We start from the raw sequence: 19543 nt of genomic DNA, 5'->3' as shown, positions 1-19543 counted from the left end.
GCACTCATTATTCTTGTGTAGAAGAATTGAACAATCGTTTGCAGTCATTTGATCATTTCCAGTGCCGTTCTCTTTGTGTATTGTTCATGCTGATTCAAGCAGACAATTGCCGCAATGCAATTGTTTTAGTTAATTAACTGAGATTTCATGACATTAAATTCATGCTGTTTGAAAATTGTTACAGTTAGCTAAATAATGGAATTGTGCTCATGCCTTTACACTGAAAACGTAATGCAAGTGATGATGACCATAATCATCAGCTTCTCATCAGACCTCTGTCTCACTTGGACTTTTCATTAGATACCATTTGCGGAAATAATGGTTACCAGTGCTTAATCGTCTTCTAACATTGCTTAATCGTATTCTAATCTAAAAGATTGCTTGATTGGCAAGCGCAGTGTGTTGTAGGAATGTTATCTGAATGTGGTCTTCTCTTCCTTACAGATAAGCTTGAGAACGGAGGAGACGTGTACCAAAGGAGGAAAGGCCCCTACGCCGATGCTGGCTCTTCAGACTCCGAGGGACAGGAAGTGGGCAGTCGGCAACAGGATGGGGCAGGGCAAACAGGAAGCAGCTGGAGGCGCATCGTCCTCCTGATCCTGGCCATCACCATCCACAACATCCCAGGTGAGAAGACGACCCCAACATAGCCCAGTCTGTGTTGCTCAGTCCCAAACTAACCCCTGCACCCTAACTTCTAGATCCTAGCCCCTATTATATTTCCCTAGTCTTTTCATCGACATCTGAATTGGATAGGTTAGGTTCTTAAGGCACAGTAATATGGTAACAGGCTGATTCCCTTTGTGGAATTTTCCCCATATTGCTGAAGCTACACCTCAGCAATCCTCTCAGAGGGAGTAGTGGGTAGGGGTCATTTTAGTATAGCTAAAGATATATCTGTAGCGGTGATTTTGAAGAGCCAACACACCATTTGCTCTAGCTTCCTCCTCTAGTTGGTAGGCTTGGGCAGTACACTGTATATACCGTATACCGGGGTATTTGGAATAAGCCACGGGATGTTTTTTCCGATATAATCAAAACAATGTCTTTGAGGTTTTTCAAACAATTTGAATATTTGTAGATACTTTTTAAGTTAATACCTGCAGTCAACTTGTGCACTACGTTATCTTACATTATGAAGCTTACAGTAGTTCCGCAGAACTGTTGACCCAGTCACGTGTTTGTTTGTAAAAAAGCACAACGGGAGAAAGCGGGAGCTGGTGAGTCCAGCTGTGCATTTGGTTTAACTTGCTAGTTAGGTAAGTAAGTGGTTGACTTAATAAGGAGGCCAATGGGCTTTTTGTGTTTATAACACCACCGCCTTGTGTACTAAAACGGTAATGAAACTGAGATCCCGGGATGAGAGAAGGACGGTAATGATGATGTGAACATCTGGATACCGCCCAATCCTACTCGTCTGACTGATGATGGAGTATTGATGAGGATGAGTTGTGATTTCCTGAAGGGGCTATGCACTTACCGCTAGGCATCCCCTGCTTGTCGAGGAAACTCTGCGCCTATATGTGTTTTTACCGAAATGAGCTTAAGCCTGCACCAACTGGGAGAAGCGATAGCAGTGTTTTTCAGAGGTTTCAGGGGGGAGAGTGTGATCCGTGGTCGTAAGAGTGGTACAGGCTTAGGATGCAGGAGCATCCCTGTGTCACTCCACATGTGTTAGTGAAATATGGATGAGAACAAAAAAAAAACAGTCCATTAATTCAATGTACAAAACATAGTTACCTAATCGATGGCCTCTCCCCAAGGTGTGGTCCTTTTAATTGGAGGAAAAAGTCAGAGCGAGAAGTTTAATTGATTCCTGTGTTCACAGGCAGTCTAGCTTAACTCCACGTGAACAGATGTGCATAGTTTAATGACAGTGTCGAGTGAAGTTGCCCCTACACGCTGATCTTGGGTCAGTTTTACATTTTCAACGCTAATGGTTAAGGTTATGGTTGGGGGAGGGGAAGCTAGATCTGTACCTAGGAGGAATTTCACGTCAGTGTTTTAACGCCAGTGTTTTCCAGGATGTGCGGATGAACGCACATCCATACGAATCGGTGACATGTACCGTCTGTGATATCATGGCTGGTGAAATACAGTCATCTGAATCAGCACGCATAGCAACAATGCGTTATAGACTAGACAGACACATACTTTACCTGGTATATCTTAATGTTAGCATGACAAGGCCATGTTACAAGGCGTCAATTCAGTGCAGTTTTTATTGGGGGGGGCGGGATATCAGCGCTGGTGAAATGTAGTCATTTGAAACAGAACGTATTGACAATTACAATACACATACAGACTGGTATATCTCAATGTTATCATGACAAGGCCATGCATGCTACAAGGCGTCAATTTAGTTTCAATTTTGTCGGAGTCTGGAAGTGGTGATCCTTACTGACCTAAGACAGGGAATTTTTACTAGGATTAAGTGTCCGGAATTGTGAAAAACTGAGTTTAAATGTATTTGGCTAAGGTATATGTAAACTTCCGACTTCAACTGAAGTCCCCACAAGAATAGTAAACAAACAAAACATTTGACCAACTGACGACATTTTGTTCTTCCACACACGGTCAAATGCAATTTCTAGGGGGTTTAGGGTTAAGGTTAGAATTAGTGTTAAGGTTCGGAGCTAGGGTTAGTTTTAGGGTTAGGGTTAGGAGATAAGGTTAGCTTTAGGGTTAAGGTTGGGTTTCGGGGAAAATAGGATTTTGAATGGGACTGAATTGAGTGTCCCCACAAGGTCAGTTATACAAGATTGTGTGTGTGTGTGTGTGTGTGTCTGGTAATCGTGTTGGATCAGGGACAGGGAAAATGTAATCAATCAACAGTTCAAAGCTGACAGGTATGGGAGCACTCAAAGGCATAATTTAACTTACTGAGGATTAGCGTGATAGCATTAGAATGCATACAAATGTACTACTGGACCCCAGTCTTCTCTCCCAGAGCCATCATCATGCTTCTCTGGTCATCAATGATTATTGACTAGATGTATTACTACCATTACGCCGCTGTTCATTGATTATTCATTCCCATTAGCATTAGTATGTACAGCATCTATCCTGCTACTGGTCACTATTACTTGTGTTTACATGTATATATTACCATAAGTATTTATGTATACCTGCTACCAGTCACTTCAACAACCAAAAAAATCAACATAAATAGCAATTAGACCTGGACGACAAAACTTCCTCTGATATAGATCATCAATATTTACATTTCCCAATAGACATAATTGTGGAGATGGATGGATGGATGGATGGATGGATACACACACACACACACACACACACACACACACACACACACACACACACACACACACACACACACACACATCGTATAATGTTTCCTGATCTCGGCTGGTGTGGACTGGACTGATCTGAACCACAACACAGAAACCTCCCTAGGCTTATTAGTTACCAGTAGTCAGCCCACTGAGCCATTCACCAGTCCACTGTTAAGCTTCCCCACATTGAGCCCTCCAAGCCATGCTGCTGTCTCTGACTGTCCCTGTCCTCCCCTGAGAATTGACTGTGTGTGTGTCACATTTACATGATAAAAGCTTGGCAAGCCACAGAGCACTACCAAGCCTTTTCTCTGGCTTAACCAACAAGGTGTGCAACACATTTGACTGTGCGATTGACAGCTGAATTACAGTCCCCCTGAGAGGTCACTAGCGGTTGGGGACACGGATCCCACACACACACGCACGGACGCAGGCACACACACGCATACACCCATACAGTATACACAAACAACCCCTAGCCCCCCAGATGAAGGAAGTGAGAGAGCAAAATGAAGGGGACAACACAGATAGAGGATGAGAGGATGAGTACATATGAGCTCGTTCTGGTCCAATGGCCCAGCTCCAGGCTCTGCCCCAGGCTCAGTGGACCAAACAAAGCCCCCCTTCTGGCGATGCTCAACCGTGGTTGGCTGTAGGCTTGTCCTCTGGGCCTGTGGCCTTTTCTTTAAAGCCTCATTGCTCAGCTTAATCTGCACTCATGTTTATAAGAGCTTTTGGCATTTAGCCCTTTGAGGTGTATAGTCTCTTCTTCTTTTTTATCGCCAAGCAATGATTCCATGTTTACTCTGTGCTTGACACTGAAAGGGACATACTTCGATACAGATTGTTTGGAAGGTAATTTATATTGGATCTAAATAGTTTTTCTTCCTTTAGTTGTTTCCCTGAGCATTCTCTCTCGTGTTCCTCTACACCTCTTGTTTTCCATGCTGACTGTGTGTGTGTGTCTGCTTGAGCATAGATGTGCATGTGTGTATGGGTGTGAGTGCATCTGTGCCTGACCATGCACATACAGTTAAAGTCAGAAGTTTACATACACTTAGGTTGGAGTCATTAAAACCTATTTTTCAACCACTTAACTAATGTCTTGTTAACAAACTATAGTTTTGGCAAGTCGGTTAGGACATCTACTTTGTGCATGACACAAGTAATTTTTCCAACAATTGTTTACAGACAGATTATTTAACTTATAATTCACTGTATCACAATTCCAGTGGGTCAGAAGGTTACATACACTAAGTTGACTGTGCCTTTAGACAGCTTGGAAATGCCAGAAAATTATGCCATGGCTATAGAAGCTTTTGATAGGCTAATTGACATCATTTGAGTCAATTGGAGGTGTACCTGTGGATGTATTTCAAGGCCTACCTTCAAACTCAATGCCTCTTTGCTTGACATGGAAAAATCAAAAGAAATCATCCAAGACCTCAGAAAAAAAATTGTAGACCTCCATAAGTCTGGTTCATCCTTGGGAGCAATTTCCAAACGCCTGAAGGTACCACGTCCATCTGTACAAACAATAGTATGCAAGTATAAACACCATGGGACCACGCAGCCGTCATACCACTCAGGAAGGAGACGCGTTCTGTCTTCTAGAGATGGACGTACTTTGGTGAAAAAAGTTCAAACCAATCCCAGAACAACAGAAAAGGACCTTGTGAAGATGCTGGAGGAAACAGGTACAAAAGTCCTATATCGACATAACCTGAAAGGGCGCTCAGTAAGGAAGAAGCCTCTGCTCCAAAACCCCCATAAAATAGCCAGACTACGGTTTGCAACTGCACATGGGGACAAAGATCATACTTTCTGGAGAAATGTCCTCTGGTCTGATGAAACAAAATAGAACTGTTTGGCCATAATGACCATCGTTATGTTTGGAGGAAAAAGGGGTATGCTTGCAAGCCGAAGAACACCATCCCAACCGTGAAACACGGGGATGGCAGCATCATGTTGTGGGGGTGCATTGCTGAAGGAGGGACTGGTGCACTTCACAAAATGGATGGCAGCATGAGGATGGAAAATGATGTGGATATATTGAAGCAACATCTCAAGACATTAGTCAGGAAGTTAAAGCTTGGTCTCAAATGGGTCTTCCAAATGGACAATGACCCCAAGCGTACTTCCAAAGTTCTGGCAAAAAGGACAACAAAGTCAAGGTATTGGAGTGGTCATCACAAAGCCCTGACCTCAATCCTAATCCTCAGAAAGCAGACCCGAAACGTTTGACCCATGTTAAACAATTTAAAGGCAAGGTTACCAAATACTAATTGAGCGTATGTAAACTTCTGACCCACTGTGAATGTGATGAAAGAAATAAAAGCTGAAATAAACAATTCCCTCTACTATTATTCTGACATTTCACATTCTTAAAATGAAGTGGTGATCCTAACTGACCTAAAACAGGGATTTTTTTACAAGGATTAAATGTCAGGAATTGTGAAAAACTGAGTTGAAATGTATTTGGCTAAGGTGTATGTAAACTTCCGACTTCAACTGCACACATGTGTGTATAAGCAGCTTCCCAGTATATTCCTTGCTAATGTTCAGTCTCTGTTGACTATAAAGTAGTCAAGCTCAGGGTAAGGATATCCCTTCAGAGAGACATCAGGGACTGTAACATACTCTGTTTCACAGAGTCATGGCTCTCTCCAGATATACTGTCCCCGTCCATACAGCCAGCCGGGTTCAAATCAAATCAAATTTATTTATATTGCCCTTCGTACATCAGCTGATATCTCAAAGTGCTGTACAGAAACCCAGCCTAAAACCCCAAACAGCAAGCAATGCAGGTGTTGAAGCACGTTGGCTAGGAAAAACTCCCTTGAAAGGCCAAAACCTAGGAAGAAACCTGGAGAGGAACCAGGCTATGAGGGGTGGCCAGTCCTGGCTGTGCCGGGTGGAGATTATAACAGAACATGGCCAAGATGTTCAAATGTTCATAAATGACCAGCATGGTCAAATAATAGGTCTGGGACAGGTAGCACGTCAGGTGAACAGGTCAGGATTCCATAGCCGCAGGCAGAACAGTTGAAACTGGAGCAGCAGCACGGCCTGGTGGACTGGGGACAGCAAGGAGTCACCATGCCAGGTAGTCCTGAGGCATGGTCCTAGGGCTTGGGTCCTCCGAGAGAGAGAAAGAAAGAGAGAATTAGAGAGAGCATACTTAAATTCACACAGGACACTGGATAAGACAGGATAAGTTCTCCAGATATAACAAACTGCCCCTAGCCCCCCGACACAAGTCCTGCAGCATAAATACTGGAGACTGAGATAGGAGGGGTCAGGAGACACTGTGGCCCCATCCGGACAGGACCAAACAGGAAGGATATAACCCCACCCACTTTTCCAAAGCACAGCCCCCACACCACTATAGGAATATCTTCAACCACCAACTTACCATCCTGAGACAAGGCCGAGTAGAGCCCACAAAGATCTCCGCCATGGCACAAACCAAGGGGGGAGGGCGCCAACTCAGACAGGAAGATCACATCAGTGACTCAACCCACTCAAGTGACGCACCACTCCTAGGGACGGCATGAAAGAGCACCAGTAAGCCAGTGACTCAGCCCCTGTAATAGGGTTAGAGGCAGAGAATCCCAGTGGAAAGAGGGGAACCGGCCAGGCAGAGACAGCAAGGGCGGTTTGTTGCTCCAGAGCCTTTCCGTTCACCTTCACACTCCTTGGCCAGACTACACTCAATCATATGACCCACTGAAGAGATGAGTCTTCAGTAATGACTTAAAGGTTGAGACCGAGTTTGCGTCTCTCACACGGGTAGGCAGACCATTCCATAAAACGGAGCTCTATCGGAGAAAGCCCTGCCTCCAGCTGTTTGCTTAGAAATTCTAGGGACAATTAGGAGGCCTGCATCTTGTGACTGTAGCGTACGTGTAGGTATGTACAGCAGGACCAAATCAGAGAGATAGGTAGGAGCAAGCCCATGTAATGCTTTGTAGGTTAGCAGTAAAACCTTGAAATCAGCCCTTGCCTTGACAGGAAGCCAGTGTAGGGAGGCTAGCACTGGAGTAATATGATCACATTTTTTGGTTCTTATCAGGATTCTAGCAGCCGTATTTAACACTAACCAAAGTTTATTTAGTGCTTTATCCGGGTAGCCGGAAAGTAGAGTAGTCTAACCTAGAAGTAACAAAAGCATGGATTCATTTTTCCGCATAATTTTTGGACAGAAAGTTTCTGATTTTTGCAATGTTACATAGATGGAAAAAAGCTGTCCTTGAAACAGTTTTGATATGTTCGTCAAAAGAGAGATCAGGGTCCAGAGTAACCTAGAGGTCCTTCCACAGTTTTATTTGAGACGACTGTATAACCATTAATATTAATGGTCAGATTCAACAGAAGATCTCTTTGTTTCTTGGGACCTAGAACAAGATCTCTGTTTTGTCCGAGTTTAAAAGTAGAAAGTTTGCAGCCATCCACCTCCTTATGTCTGAAACACAGGCTTCTAGCGAGGGCAATTTTGGTGCTTCACCATGTTTCATTGAAATGTACAGCTGTGTGTCATCCGCATAGCAGTGAAAGTTAACATTATGTTTTCGAATGACATCCCCAAGAGGTAAAATATATAGTGAAAACAATAGTGGTCCTAAAACGGAACCTTGAGGAACACCGACATTTACAGTTGATTTGTCAGAGGACAAACCATTCACAGAGACAAACTGATATCTTTCCGACAGATAAGATCTAAACCACAGGGTTCTCAGTACATCACACTGACAGGAATAAAGATCTCTACAGGCAGAAGAAAGGAGGGGGTGTATGTTTCATGATAGTGTGATTGTGATAACGTACAGAGACTCAAGTCCCTTTGTTCACCCGACCTAGATTATTATTATTAAGATAAACATTTTATTTCACCTTTATTTAACCAGGTAGGCCAGTTGAGAACAAGTTCTCATTTACAACTGTGACCTGGCTGTCACGCCCTGACCTTAGTTCCTTTTTTCTGTCTCTTTTTTGGTTTGGTCAGGGCGTGAGTTGGGGTGGGCATTCTATGTTGTTTTTCTATGTTTTCTTTTCTATGTGTTTGGCCTTGGTATGGTTCCCAATCAGCGGCAGCTGTCTATCGTTGTCTCTGATTGAGAACCATACTTAGGTAGCCTTTTCCCACTTGGTGTTTGTGGGTAGTTGTTTCCAGTATTGTGGTTTCACCTTTCAGGGCTGTTTTGATTTTCATTTCTTACATTCACTTGGTTATTTTGTATTTTCGTGTTCTGCTAAAATAAATATCATGGACACGCTGCGTTTTGGTCCAATCCTTCCTACTCCTCATCCGATGAAGACAAAGATCATTACACTGGCCAAGATAAAGCAAAGCAGTGTGACACAAACAACACAGAGTTACACATGGAATAAACAAACGTACAGTCATTAACACAATAGACAAATCTATATACAGTATGTGCAAATGTAGTAAGATTAGGGAGGTAAGGCAATACATAGGCCATAGTGGTGAAGTAATTACAATTTAGCATTAACACTGGAGTAATTGATGTGCAGTTGATGATGTGCAAGTTGAGATACTTGGGTACAAAATAGCAGAAAAATAACTATGGGGATGAGGTAGTTTGTGGGCTATTTACAGATGGGCTGTGTACAGATGCAGTGATCGGAAATCTGTTCTGACAGCTGATGCTTATTGTTCGTGAGGGAGATATAAGTCTCCAGCTTCAGTGACTTTTGCAGTTTGCAGGTGATGCTATGGTGACCAGTGAGCTGAGATAAGGCGGAGCTTTACCTAGCAAAGACTTATAGATGACCTGGAGCCAGTGGGATTGGCGACGGATATGTAGCAAGGGCCAGCCAACGAGAGCATACAGGTCGCAGTGGTGGGCAGTATATGGGGCTTTAGTGACAAATTGGATGGCACTGTGATGGACTACATCCAATTTGCTGAGTAGAGTGTTGGAGGCTATTTTGTAAGTGACATCGCTGAAGTCAAGGATCGGTAGGCTAGTCAGTTTTACAAGGGTTTGTTTGGCAGCATGAGTGAAGGAGGCTTTATTGCAAAATAGGAAGCCGATTCTAGATTTCAGTTTGGATTGGAGATGCTTAATGTGAGTCTGGAAGGAGAGTTTACAGTCTAACCAGACACCTAGGTATTTGTAGTTGTCCACATATTCTAAGTCAGAACTGTCCAGAGTAGAGATGTTAGTCGGGCGGGCGGGTGCAGGCAGCAATCGGTCGAAGAGCATGCTTTTAGTTTTACTAGCATTTAAGAGCAGTTGGAGGCCACAGAAGGAGTGTTGTAAGGCATTGAAGCTTGTTTGGAGGTTTGTTAACACAGTGTCCAAAGAAGGGCCAGATGTATACAGAATGGTGTCGTCTGCGTAGAGGTGGATCAGAGAATCATCCGCAGCAAGAGCGACATCATTGATATATACGGAGGAAAGAGTCGGCCCGAGAATTTAACCCTGTGGCACCCCCAGAGGTCCGGACAACAGGCCCTCCGATTTGACACACTGAACTCTATCTGAGAAGTAGTTGTTGAACCAGGCGAGGCAGTCATTTAAGAAATCAAGGCGATTGAGTATGTTAATTCGAAAGCCTTGGCCAGGTCAATGAAGACGGCTGCACAGTATTGTCTTTTATGGATGGAGGTTATGATATTGTTTAGGACCTTGAGCGTGGCTGAGGGGTGCACCCATGACCCGTTCGGAAACCAGATTGCATAGCGGAGAAGATACGGTGGGATTCAAAATGGTCGGTGATCTGTTAGTTAACTTGGCTTTCGAAGACTTTAGAAAGTGATTGGTGAGAATTGTCTGTTAATTGAATGATAAGAATTTTCCGCCCTGAAACATATAATTGTATGGAATTGATTAGAATGTATAAAATCATAATCAATAAATGTGTAGCACCAAGTCAGAATTAGGGTATAGACAATATGTCTTTATGGTATTATAAACACAGACTGTCTGAGCTTGGTGCCGACCTGACTAGAGATTTGGGAGAGAACGGGGAGTACGTCTCAAGGACAAAGTCACTATCTCTGTCGGCTGGGAAGTGAGACAGACAGTGTGTGCCTATGTGTGTGTGTATTTGTGTGCGTATGTGTGTGGGCGTGAGAAGTCAGTCTAAAAATTAATTGATTTGTATTCTTGACTTCAGAACGTTCCGTGAATAAACCTTTTTGACTATTTAGCTGGGCCTCCGTCTGTTTCATTTCTATCAGTATCTTACAAATCCCGAATAAGCAGACTGAGTAATCACAATTAAATTGGGTTATGAACCTGGAGAACAAAATTCTCTTATCAGAAAGGCAGGGTAGGATAGATATAGGTCTGTAAAAGTTTGGGTCTAGAGTGTCTCCCCCTTTGAAGAGGGGGATGACCGGGGCAGCTTTCCAATCTTTAGGGATCTCAGACAATACAAAAGGGAGGTTGAACAGGCTATTATTAGGGTTTGCAACCATTGTGGTGGCTAATTTTAGAAAGAGGGGGTCCAGATTGTCTAGCCCAGCTGATTTGTGGTGGTCCAGATTTTGCAGCTCTTTCAGAACATCAGCTATCTGGATTTGGGTGAAATGGGGGAGGCTTGGGCAAGTTGCTGTGGGGGGGTACAGAGCTGTTGACCGGGGTAGGGGTAGCCATGTATAAATTCATGGCTAGCCATAGAAAAATGCTTATTGAAATTCTCGATTATCGTAGATTTTTCGATGGTGACAGTGTTTCCTAGCCTCAGTGCAGTGGGCAGCTGGGAGGAAGGAGGTACTCTTATTCTCCATGGTCTTTACAGTGTCCCAGAACTTTTTGGAGTTTGTGCTACAGGATGCAAATTTCTGTTAGCCTTTGATTTCCTAACTGCCTGTGTATATTGGTTCCTAACTTCCCTGAAAAGTTGCATATCGTGGGGGCTATTCGATGCTAATGCAGTACACCACAGGATGTGTTTGTGCTGGTCAAGGGAAGTCAAGTCTGGAGTGAACCAGGGGCTATATCTGTTCTTAATTCTACAATTTTTGAACGGGGCATGCTTTTTTAAGATGGTGAGGAAGAAACTTTTAAAGAATAACCAGGCATCCTCTACTGACGGAATGAGGTCAATATCCTTCCAGGAAACCCGGGCCAGGTCGATTAGAAAAGCCATGCTCTCTGATGTGTTTTAGGGAGCGTTTGACAGTGATGAGGGGTGATCGTTTGGCCGCAGACCAAGTATGCACGCAGGCAATGAGGCAGTGATCGCTGAGATCCTGATTAAAGACAGCTGAGGTGTATTTAAAGAGGATAGGTTGGTCAGGATGATTTCTATGAGGGTGCCCGTGTTTACGGATTTAGGGTTTACCTGGTAGGTTCCTTGATGATTTGTGTGACATTGAGGGTATCTAGCTTAGATTTTAGGAAGGCCTGGGTGTTAAGCATGTCCCAGTTTAGGTCATTTAACAGTATGAACTCGGGGCAATTAATTCACACATGGTGTCCAGGGCACAGCTGGGGGCTGAGGGGGTCTTTAACAAGCTGCAACAGTGAGAGACGTATTTCTGGAAAGGTGAATTTTTAAATGTAGAAGCTCGAACTGTTTGGGCACAGACCTGGATAGCAATGCAGAACTCTGCAGACTATCTCTGCAGTAGATTGCAACTCCACCCCCTCAGACAGCTAGGACATCAGGGTTGGCGGATTGTGCTAAAGCAGTGAATAAAACAAACTTAGGGATGAGGCTTCTGATGTTAACATGCAAGAAACCAAGGCTTTTACGGTTACAGAAGTCAACAAATGAGAGCTCCTGAGGAATAGGAGCGGAACTGGGGGCTACAGGGCCTGGGTTAACCTCTACATCACCAGAGGAACCGAGGAGAAGTAGGTTAAGGGTCCAGCTAAAGGCTATAAGAACTGGTCGTCTAGTGCGTTCGGAACAGAGTTAAAGGAGCAGATTTCTGCGCGTGGTAGAATAGATTCAGGGCATAACGTACAGACAATGGTATGGTAGGATGTGAGTACAGTGGAGGTAAACCTTGGCGTTGAGTGACAATGTTTAGTCTCCGGAGGCACCAGTTAAGCCAGGTGAGGTCTCTGCATGTGTGGGGGTGGGACAAAAGAGCTATCTAAGGCATGTTGAGCTGGTCTGAGGGCTCTACAGTGAAATAAAACAATAAGCAATACCTCACAATCAAATGCTGACCATATTACCTCCCAAGACAGTTATCTGCGGTTATAGTCACAGCTGTGTGTATTCACCCTCAAGCCGATAGCACGATGGCCCTCAAGGAAATACATTGGACTTTGTGCAAACTGGAAACCACATATCCTGAGGCCCCATTTATTGTAGCTGGGGATTTTAACCAATCAAATTTTAGGAAAACGCCACCAAAGTTCTATCAACACATTGACTGTAGTACTCGCGCTGGAAAGAATTTGACCACTCTCCCTTCCGGGATGCCTGAAAGTCCCTTGCCTCCCTTCTGCTAATCAGATCACAATTTTGCTCCTCCCTTCCTATAGTCAGAAACTCCAACAGGAAATACCTGTGCAACGATCTATTCAATGCTGGTCTGACCCAATCAGAAACCATGCATCAAAGATTGTTTTGATCATGCAGACTGGGATTTGTTCCGTGTAGCCAATGAGTATACACGGAAACGGTAACTGAATTCATCAGTAAGTGTATAGGGGATGTTGTTCCCACTGTGACTATTAAGACCTATCCAAACCAGAAACTGTGGATAGATGGTCAGCATTCGCACAAAAGTGAATGCATGAACCACCACATTTAACCCTGGCAAGGTGACTGGGAATTTGGTTGAATACAAACAGCGTAGTTATTCCCTCCGTAAGTCAATCAAACAAGCAAACGTTTCAGTGACAAAGTGGAATCTCAATTCAACTTCTGTCTTCATGAAATGCTTTGAAAGGCTAGTTAGGGATCATATCACCTCTACCTTACCTGACACCCTAGACCTACTTCAATTTGCATACTGACAAAATAGATCCACAGACGATGCAATCACCATCGGACTGCACACTGCCCTATCCCATCTGGTCAAGAGGAACACCTGGGGCGGCATGGTAGCCTAGTGGTTAGAGCGTTGAACTAGTAACCAGAAGGTTGCAAGTTCAAATCCCCAAGCTGACATGGTACAAATCTGTCGTTCTGCCCCTGAACAGGCAGTTAACCCACTGTTCCTAGGCTACCATTGAAAATAAGAATGTGTTCTTTAACTGACTTGCCTAGTTAAATAAAGGTTAAAAAAAAAAATTTAATGTAAGAATGCTGTTCATTGACTATAGTACCCTCCACCATAGTACCCTCCAAGCTCATCATTAACCTCGGGGCCCTGGATCTTATCCCAGCCCTGTGCAACTGGGTCCTTTACTTCCTGATGGGCCACTCGGCATCACTGACAATCTGAAATGATCCACCCACACAGACCGTGTTGGGAAGAAGGCTCAACAGCGCCTCTTTCACCACAGGAGGCTGAAGAAATTAGTCTAGGCCCCTAACTTTTACAGATGCACAATTGAGAGCATCCTGTCGGACTGTATCACCACCTGGTATGGCAGCTGTACTGTCTGCAACCTCAGGGCTCTCCAGAGGGTGGAGACGTATCACCGGGGGCACACTGCCTGCCCTCCAGGACACCTACAGCACCCAATGTCACAGGAAGGCCAAAAAGATCATCAAGCTCATCAAGCCATGGCCTGCTCACTACCATCCAGAAGGCGAGGTCAGTACAGATGCATCAAAGCTGGGACAGAGAGTCTGAAAAACAGCTTCTATCTCAAAGCCACCACTCTGTTCAATAGTCATCACTAGCCGCCTACCACCCGGTTACTCAACCCTGCATCTTAGAGACTGCTGCCCCGTAAACATAGACATGGAATCACTGGTTACTTTAATAATGTTTTCATACTGCTTTACTCATTTCATTTGTATATACTGTATTCTATTCCACTGTATTTTTGTCAATGTCACTCCTACATTGCTCGTCCTAATATTTCTATATTTCTAAATGAATTCTTTAACTTTTTGATTTGTGTGTATTGTTGTGAATTGTTAGATAGTACTTCACTGTTGGAGCTAGGAACACAAGCATTTTGCTACACCTGCCATGCTATTACACCTGGCATCTGCTAGAATTTGTGTATGTGACCAATAAGATTTGATTTGATAAGCTATTCTGATAGTGCAGGCCTTGTGCGAAATCCTGGATGAAGGATCCAGGCCCCTCGCTGGCACACATCAATTCCCACATCAATTAGCTACAGCTTGGCTAGTGTGAACATGGAAACATGTTTATTATTTCCCTACAGAGAAGACGCAGGAAGACAAAAACAGAGTTAGTTACTATACATGGCTGAGTGTGTTTTTGTACATCTCTCCCGTTCCCCCCCCCCCTCCCCCCTCTCTCTCTCTATCCACATGTGCTTCCCTCCCAATACTGGGAACAGGAATGGTAATTAAACTTCTTCTCCCTGGAAAAGTAGTTGTTCATTATCTCTAGGGCTCAACGTGCTGAGAGCTGGGAGGAAACCATATGTCATTCTTTTTCAGGATTAGTTACCTGTGTGTCCCTCAGAGTTGATGCATTAGGGCATTTAGTCCATATGCATCTTTGCTCGGCTACATCAGCCCTTTGAACATGCCTAGAATGGCCTATTGCCCATTAAGGGAAATGTTTCTCTACCGCTTTGAAAATGCACTTGTCTGTTTGACGGCTTCTTTCCTTCTCTCCGACTGTCTATCTAATTAGAGATGTTGTATGCAAACCAGCGAGTCAAGAGTTTTCTTCACTTCACACTTCTTTGCCAACTCCAGACTTTTGTACCACAGGGACCAACCTCTTACCTGGCAATTAAATGATCTATTGATATTTCTGTCATCATTCTGACCTTGTCAGCAATGATTATGTAGAGACAGGAGACAGCGCCATAATAGAATAATGACAGCAGTAGGACAGCTCGATGGCATTTTCTGACACTTCATGGTGACAGCGTGACATTGTTATGATAGCCTAGTGATAGTGCTATTTTCAAAGAGAATGGGGGACAAATAACAATAAAATAATCGACTGGATGCTTTTTAATGTCAGTCATGCAAACTTAGCCTCCACAGTCACTCGCACACACTTATCTCTGATTAGTTAATTAGTTTGCAGTATTATAAGATTATGCCCACTGTAATCTTATAATACTGCAAACTAATTAACTAAGCCACCACCCCCTTTCAAAATGTTCACCTTTTGTTGCCTTACAGCCTGAAATGAAAGCACATGAAATTAAACTTTATTTACTCACAGTAACCCAGAATATAATTGAGAAAAAAATATATATAAAAAACTCTGAAAATTAGCTAAAAGTGAAACAGTGAAACACCGTATTTGGATAAGTGAACCCCCCCTTAGAAAAATTAGAAGATTTCATTTACAATTCTGCAAGGAGGAATGGGCAAATGTTGCACAGTCTAGGTGTGCAAAGATAGAGACGTATTCAAAGAGACTCATGGCCGTATTTCAAGCAAAAGGGGGTTCCACCAAGTATTAACTCAGGGGGGTGTTCACTTATCCAAATAGGGTATTAAACTGTTTTAATTTTTATTTAAAACGTTTTTTTATTTATTTTATTTTAACTTGGATTTTTATGTGTTTTCATTTCAGGCTCTAAGGCAACAAAAGGGGAACATTTTGAAAGGGGTGGTGACTTTCTATACCCACTGTAGCTGTATTAGCAAAGTTACTTTTATTCTGTTTGTCTTCGTTGTGCCTGAGCTCAGAGCATGTAGATATGTTGTAAGGATTGCTGAGATGCACAAAAACAATATAACATTCATAATGGCTTTCTTTTATTAAGTGAAGTTGAACTTTGTACCTTTCCAAGGAGTAGACATGTATGACACATCAAACGCCATCAATCCAATTATATTGTTCGTGTACACATATTTTGCAGATGTTATCGCGGGTGAAGCAAATGAGCTCGGACTAGGTCCTGGAGAGATGGAAAGAGACGAGGAGGAATAGTACACATCTTCCTCCTCGTCTTTCTCTTCTTCCTCCTCCTCCTCCTGTTCCTCCTCCTCCCTTCCTTCCGTTCCTCCAGGACCTCGGCTGAGCTCATTTGATAAGATGTACATTTGTTGAATGACTCACTAGCAACATTTAACGACAACACCCACACAGCAAGGTGTGTGTAGGTGAGCATCTGGCGTTGCTGTTACCAAGGAGCGAGGCACCCTAGGCCTCGAAGGTCTTGATGAATTCATATATTTGGAGAAAGGGGATAAGAGTTGGAAGAGGGAGTGGAGGAGAGAAGAGAGGGGAAGAGGTGAAGGGGGAGTGTCTGTTAACAATGGATGATGTCAGGGCCGACTGCCTTGTGTGAAACAGAATGAAACAACAAGCGGAGATGTCACGACATGGCCGCCAGCAGACAGAGACACACACGCACGTACACACACACTCCAAACCTGGGCCGTAAGGTCTCTACCGGCCTGCTCTGCTGTGTGTCTAGCCCCACATGAGAAAAGGAAAAAGACAGGCAGAGGAGAAGAGACATCCCGACACAACTTCCCAAAGGCACCACCAGGGATCAGTTCATGAAAGGTTAACTATCTCCCAGACACAGAGAAGGCCCTGGAGCTTTTGACACAGATTTTGACACTCACTGCTTTGTATATGTCATAACACACTCAGACCACAAACCTGCAAATCAGAATTGTTATGGTGTGATGGTCATTGACTACATGGTTTGACTACTGGTCAGCAAAAAAAGATGGAGCTGCTGTGTATAGTAGCTGTCTTACGGGCTCCTGACCAATTCTGTTATTCACAATTGCTATTTGGAAGCTCTGGAAGTTCTGAAATGTCAGAATAATAGTAGAGAGAAATACTTATTTCAGCTTCTATTTCTTTCACCACATTCACAGTGGGTCAGAAGTTTACATACACTAAATTAGTATTTGGTAGCATTGCCTTTAAATTGTTTAACTTGAGTCAAACGTTTCGGGTAGCCTTCCACAAGCTTCCCACAATAAGTTGGGTGAATTTTGGCCCATTCCTCCTGACAGAGCTGGTGTAACTGTGTCAGGTTTGTAGGCTTCATTGCTCGCACACGCCTTTTCTGTTCTGCCCAAAAATGTTCAATAGGATTGAGGTCAGGGCTTTGTGATGGCCACTCCAATACCTTGACTTTGTTGTCCTTAAGCCATTTTGCCACAACTTTGGAAGTATACTTGGGGTCATTGTCCATTTGGAAGACCCATTTTCCTGACTGATGTCTTAAGATGTTGCTTCAATATATCCACGTAATTTTCCTCCCTCATGATGCCATCTATTTTGTGAAGTGCACCAGTCCCTCCTGCAGCAAAGCACCCCCACAACATGATGCTGCCACCCCCGTGCTTCACGGTTGGGATGGTGTTCTTCGGCTTGCAAGCCTACCCTCTTTTTCCTCCAAACATAAAGATGGTCATAATGGCCAAACAGTTCTATTTTTATTTCATCAGACCAGAGGACATTTCTCCAAAAAGTACAATCTTTGTCCCCATGTGCGGTTGCAAACCGTAGTCTGGCTTTTTTATGGCGGTTTTGGAGCAGAGGCTTGTTCCTTGCTGAGCACCCTTTCAGGTTATGTCGATATAGGACTTTTACTGTGGATGTAGATACTTTTGTACCTGTTTCCTCCAGCATCTTCACGAGGTCCTTTTCTGTTGTTCTGGAATTGATTTGCACATTTTGCACCAAAATACGTTCATCTCTAGGAGACAGAACACGTCTCCTTCCTGAGCAGAACGACGGCTGCGTGGTCCCATGTTGTTTATACTTGCGTACTATTTATTGTTTGTTCAGATGAACGTGGTGCCTTCAGGAATTTGGAAATTGCTCCCAAGGATGTGGAGGTCTAAAAAAAAATTCTGAAGTCTTGGCTGATTTATTTTGATTTTCCCATGGTGTCAAGCAAAGAGGCACTGAGTTTGAAGGTAGGCCTTGAAATACACTCACAGGTACACCTCCAATTGACTCAATTGATGTCAATTAGCCTATCAGAAGCTTCTATAGGCATGACATCATTTTCTGGAATTTTCCACGCTATTTAAAGGCACAGTCAACTTAGTGTATGTAAACTTCTGACCCACTGGAATTGTGATACAGTGAATTATAAGTTAAATAATCTGTCTGTAAACAATTGTTGGAAAAATGACTTGTGTTGCGCACAAAGTTTGATGTCCTAACCAACTTGCCAAAACTATAGTTTGTTGACAAGAAATTTGGTTGAAAAACAAGTTTGAATGACTCCAACCTAAGTGTATGTAAACTTCTGACTTCAACTGTATGTAAATGAGGTATTTCAATAAATGTGCAAAAAAATGTCAAAAACATGTTTTCACTTTGTCATTATGGGTTATTCTGTGTCGATGTCTGACCGAAAAATCTATTTCATCCATTTTGAATTCATGCGGTAACACAACAAAACGTGGAATAAGTCAAGGGGTATGAATACATTCTGAAATCACTGTACGTTACTCTAGCAGATTACTTAAACCTGGCTCCCACATGGGATAGACCACCCCCTTGTCTATACCACATCGTTGTGAAGCTAGAGACTGACCCCCCCCACCACCACCACCACCACCCTCCTTCCCCTAAACAGCACCCCTCCTAATGTCCCATACAGGAACAAATGAAGGTATTACTCCCTCTGCCTGAGTTTGTAATGGGCTCCTCCGTAATGGCTTCGACAGGCCTGCTCATCTGAATACACCATGTATTTCAAGCTGTGCGAATATATCAGTGACCTCCTCCTCCCCCTCTCCTGTCAGAGCCCGGGGGAGACATAGTTGGTTCTCCTTCTCTCTCTTTTTTCTAATTCACTTACATGACCTGTAAGAGTTTATTTCTCTAAGCCCGTGGGAAGGGGGAGGGAGGGAGAGAAAGATATGGCTCAGTTCTGCCTCGGCTGTTTTACCCACCCGTAAATCTACACTGAGGAGCTGTGTGTGTCAGCGTTCGTCCGTTGCACGTTCACTCATATTGAGGGAGATTGAGAGGGATGAGTAATAGAGGAGGTGTACAGAGAGATGGGAAGCGAAACGAAAAAAGAGATAAGATGGAAGAGAAAAGGAGATAAAGTTGCAGACTGTGAGAGAGGGAGGATTAAATAGAGATAACCCACTCGTCCATCGATCCACACCTCGAAGGCAGTAATGAGAAGTCGGAGATAAGGATGAAGTTCCTCTCACTAACACTAGATGGCAGAAGAGAACATGTAGCTTTTGACCCT

General features: G+C 43.5%; 1 pseudogene across 1 annotated transcript in view; it reads left to right on the top strand.

Annotated features, from left to right (window-relative positions):
* LOC110498749 (zinc transporter ZIP11-like) overlaps positions 1-19543 on the top strand; it is a 155166-nt pseudogene that overhangs the window by 97450 nt on the left and 38173 nt on the right. The window contains exon 5 of the transcript XR_016489369.1: positions 445-627. The product of XR_016489369.1 is annotated as a zinc transporter ZIP11-like (transcript). The remainder of the gene's footprint in view (positions 1-444; positions 628-19543) is intronic.

This window comes from Oncorhynchus mykiss, chromosome 20 (assembly GCF_057628025.1).
Source record: "Oncorhynchus mykiss isolate SJ-2025 chromosome 20, ASM5762802v1, whole genome shotgun sequence".
NCBI classification, from domain to species: Eukaryota; Metazoa; Chordata; class Actinopteri; order Salmoniformes; family Salmonidae; genus Oncorhynchus; species Oncorhynchus mykiss.
The sequence above is the reverse complement of the archived record's forward strand: the minus strand, read 5'-3'. Positions and strand labels throughout refer to the sequence as shown.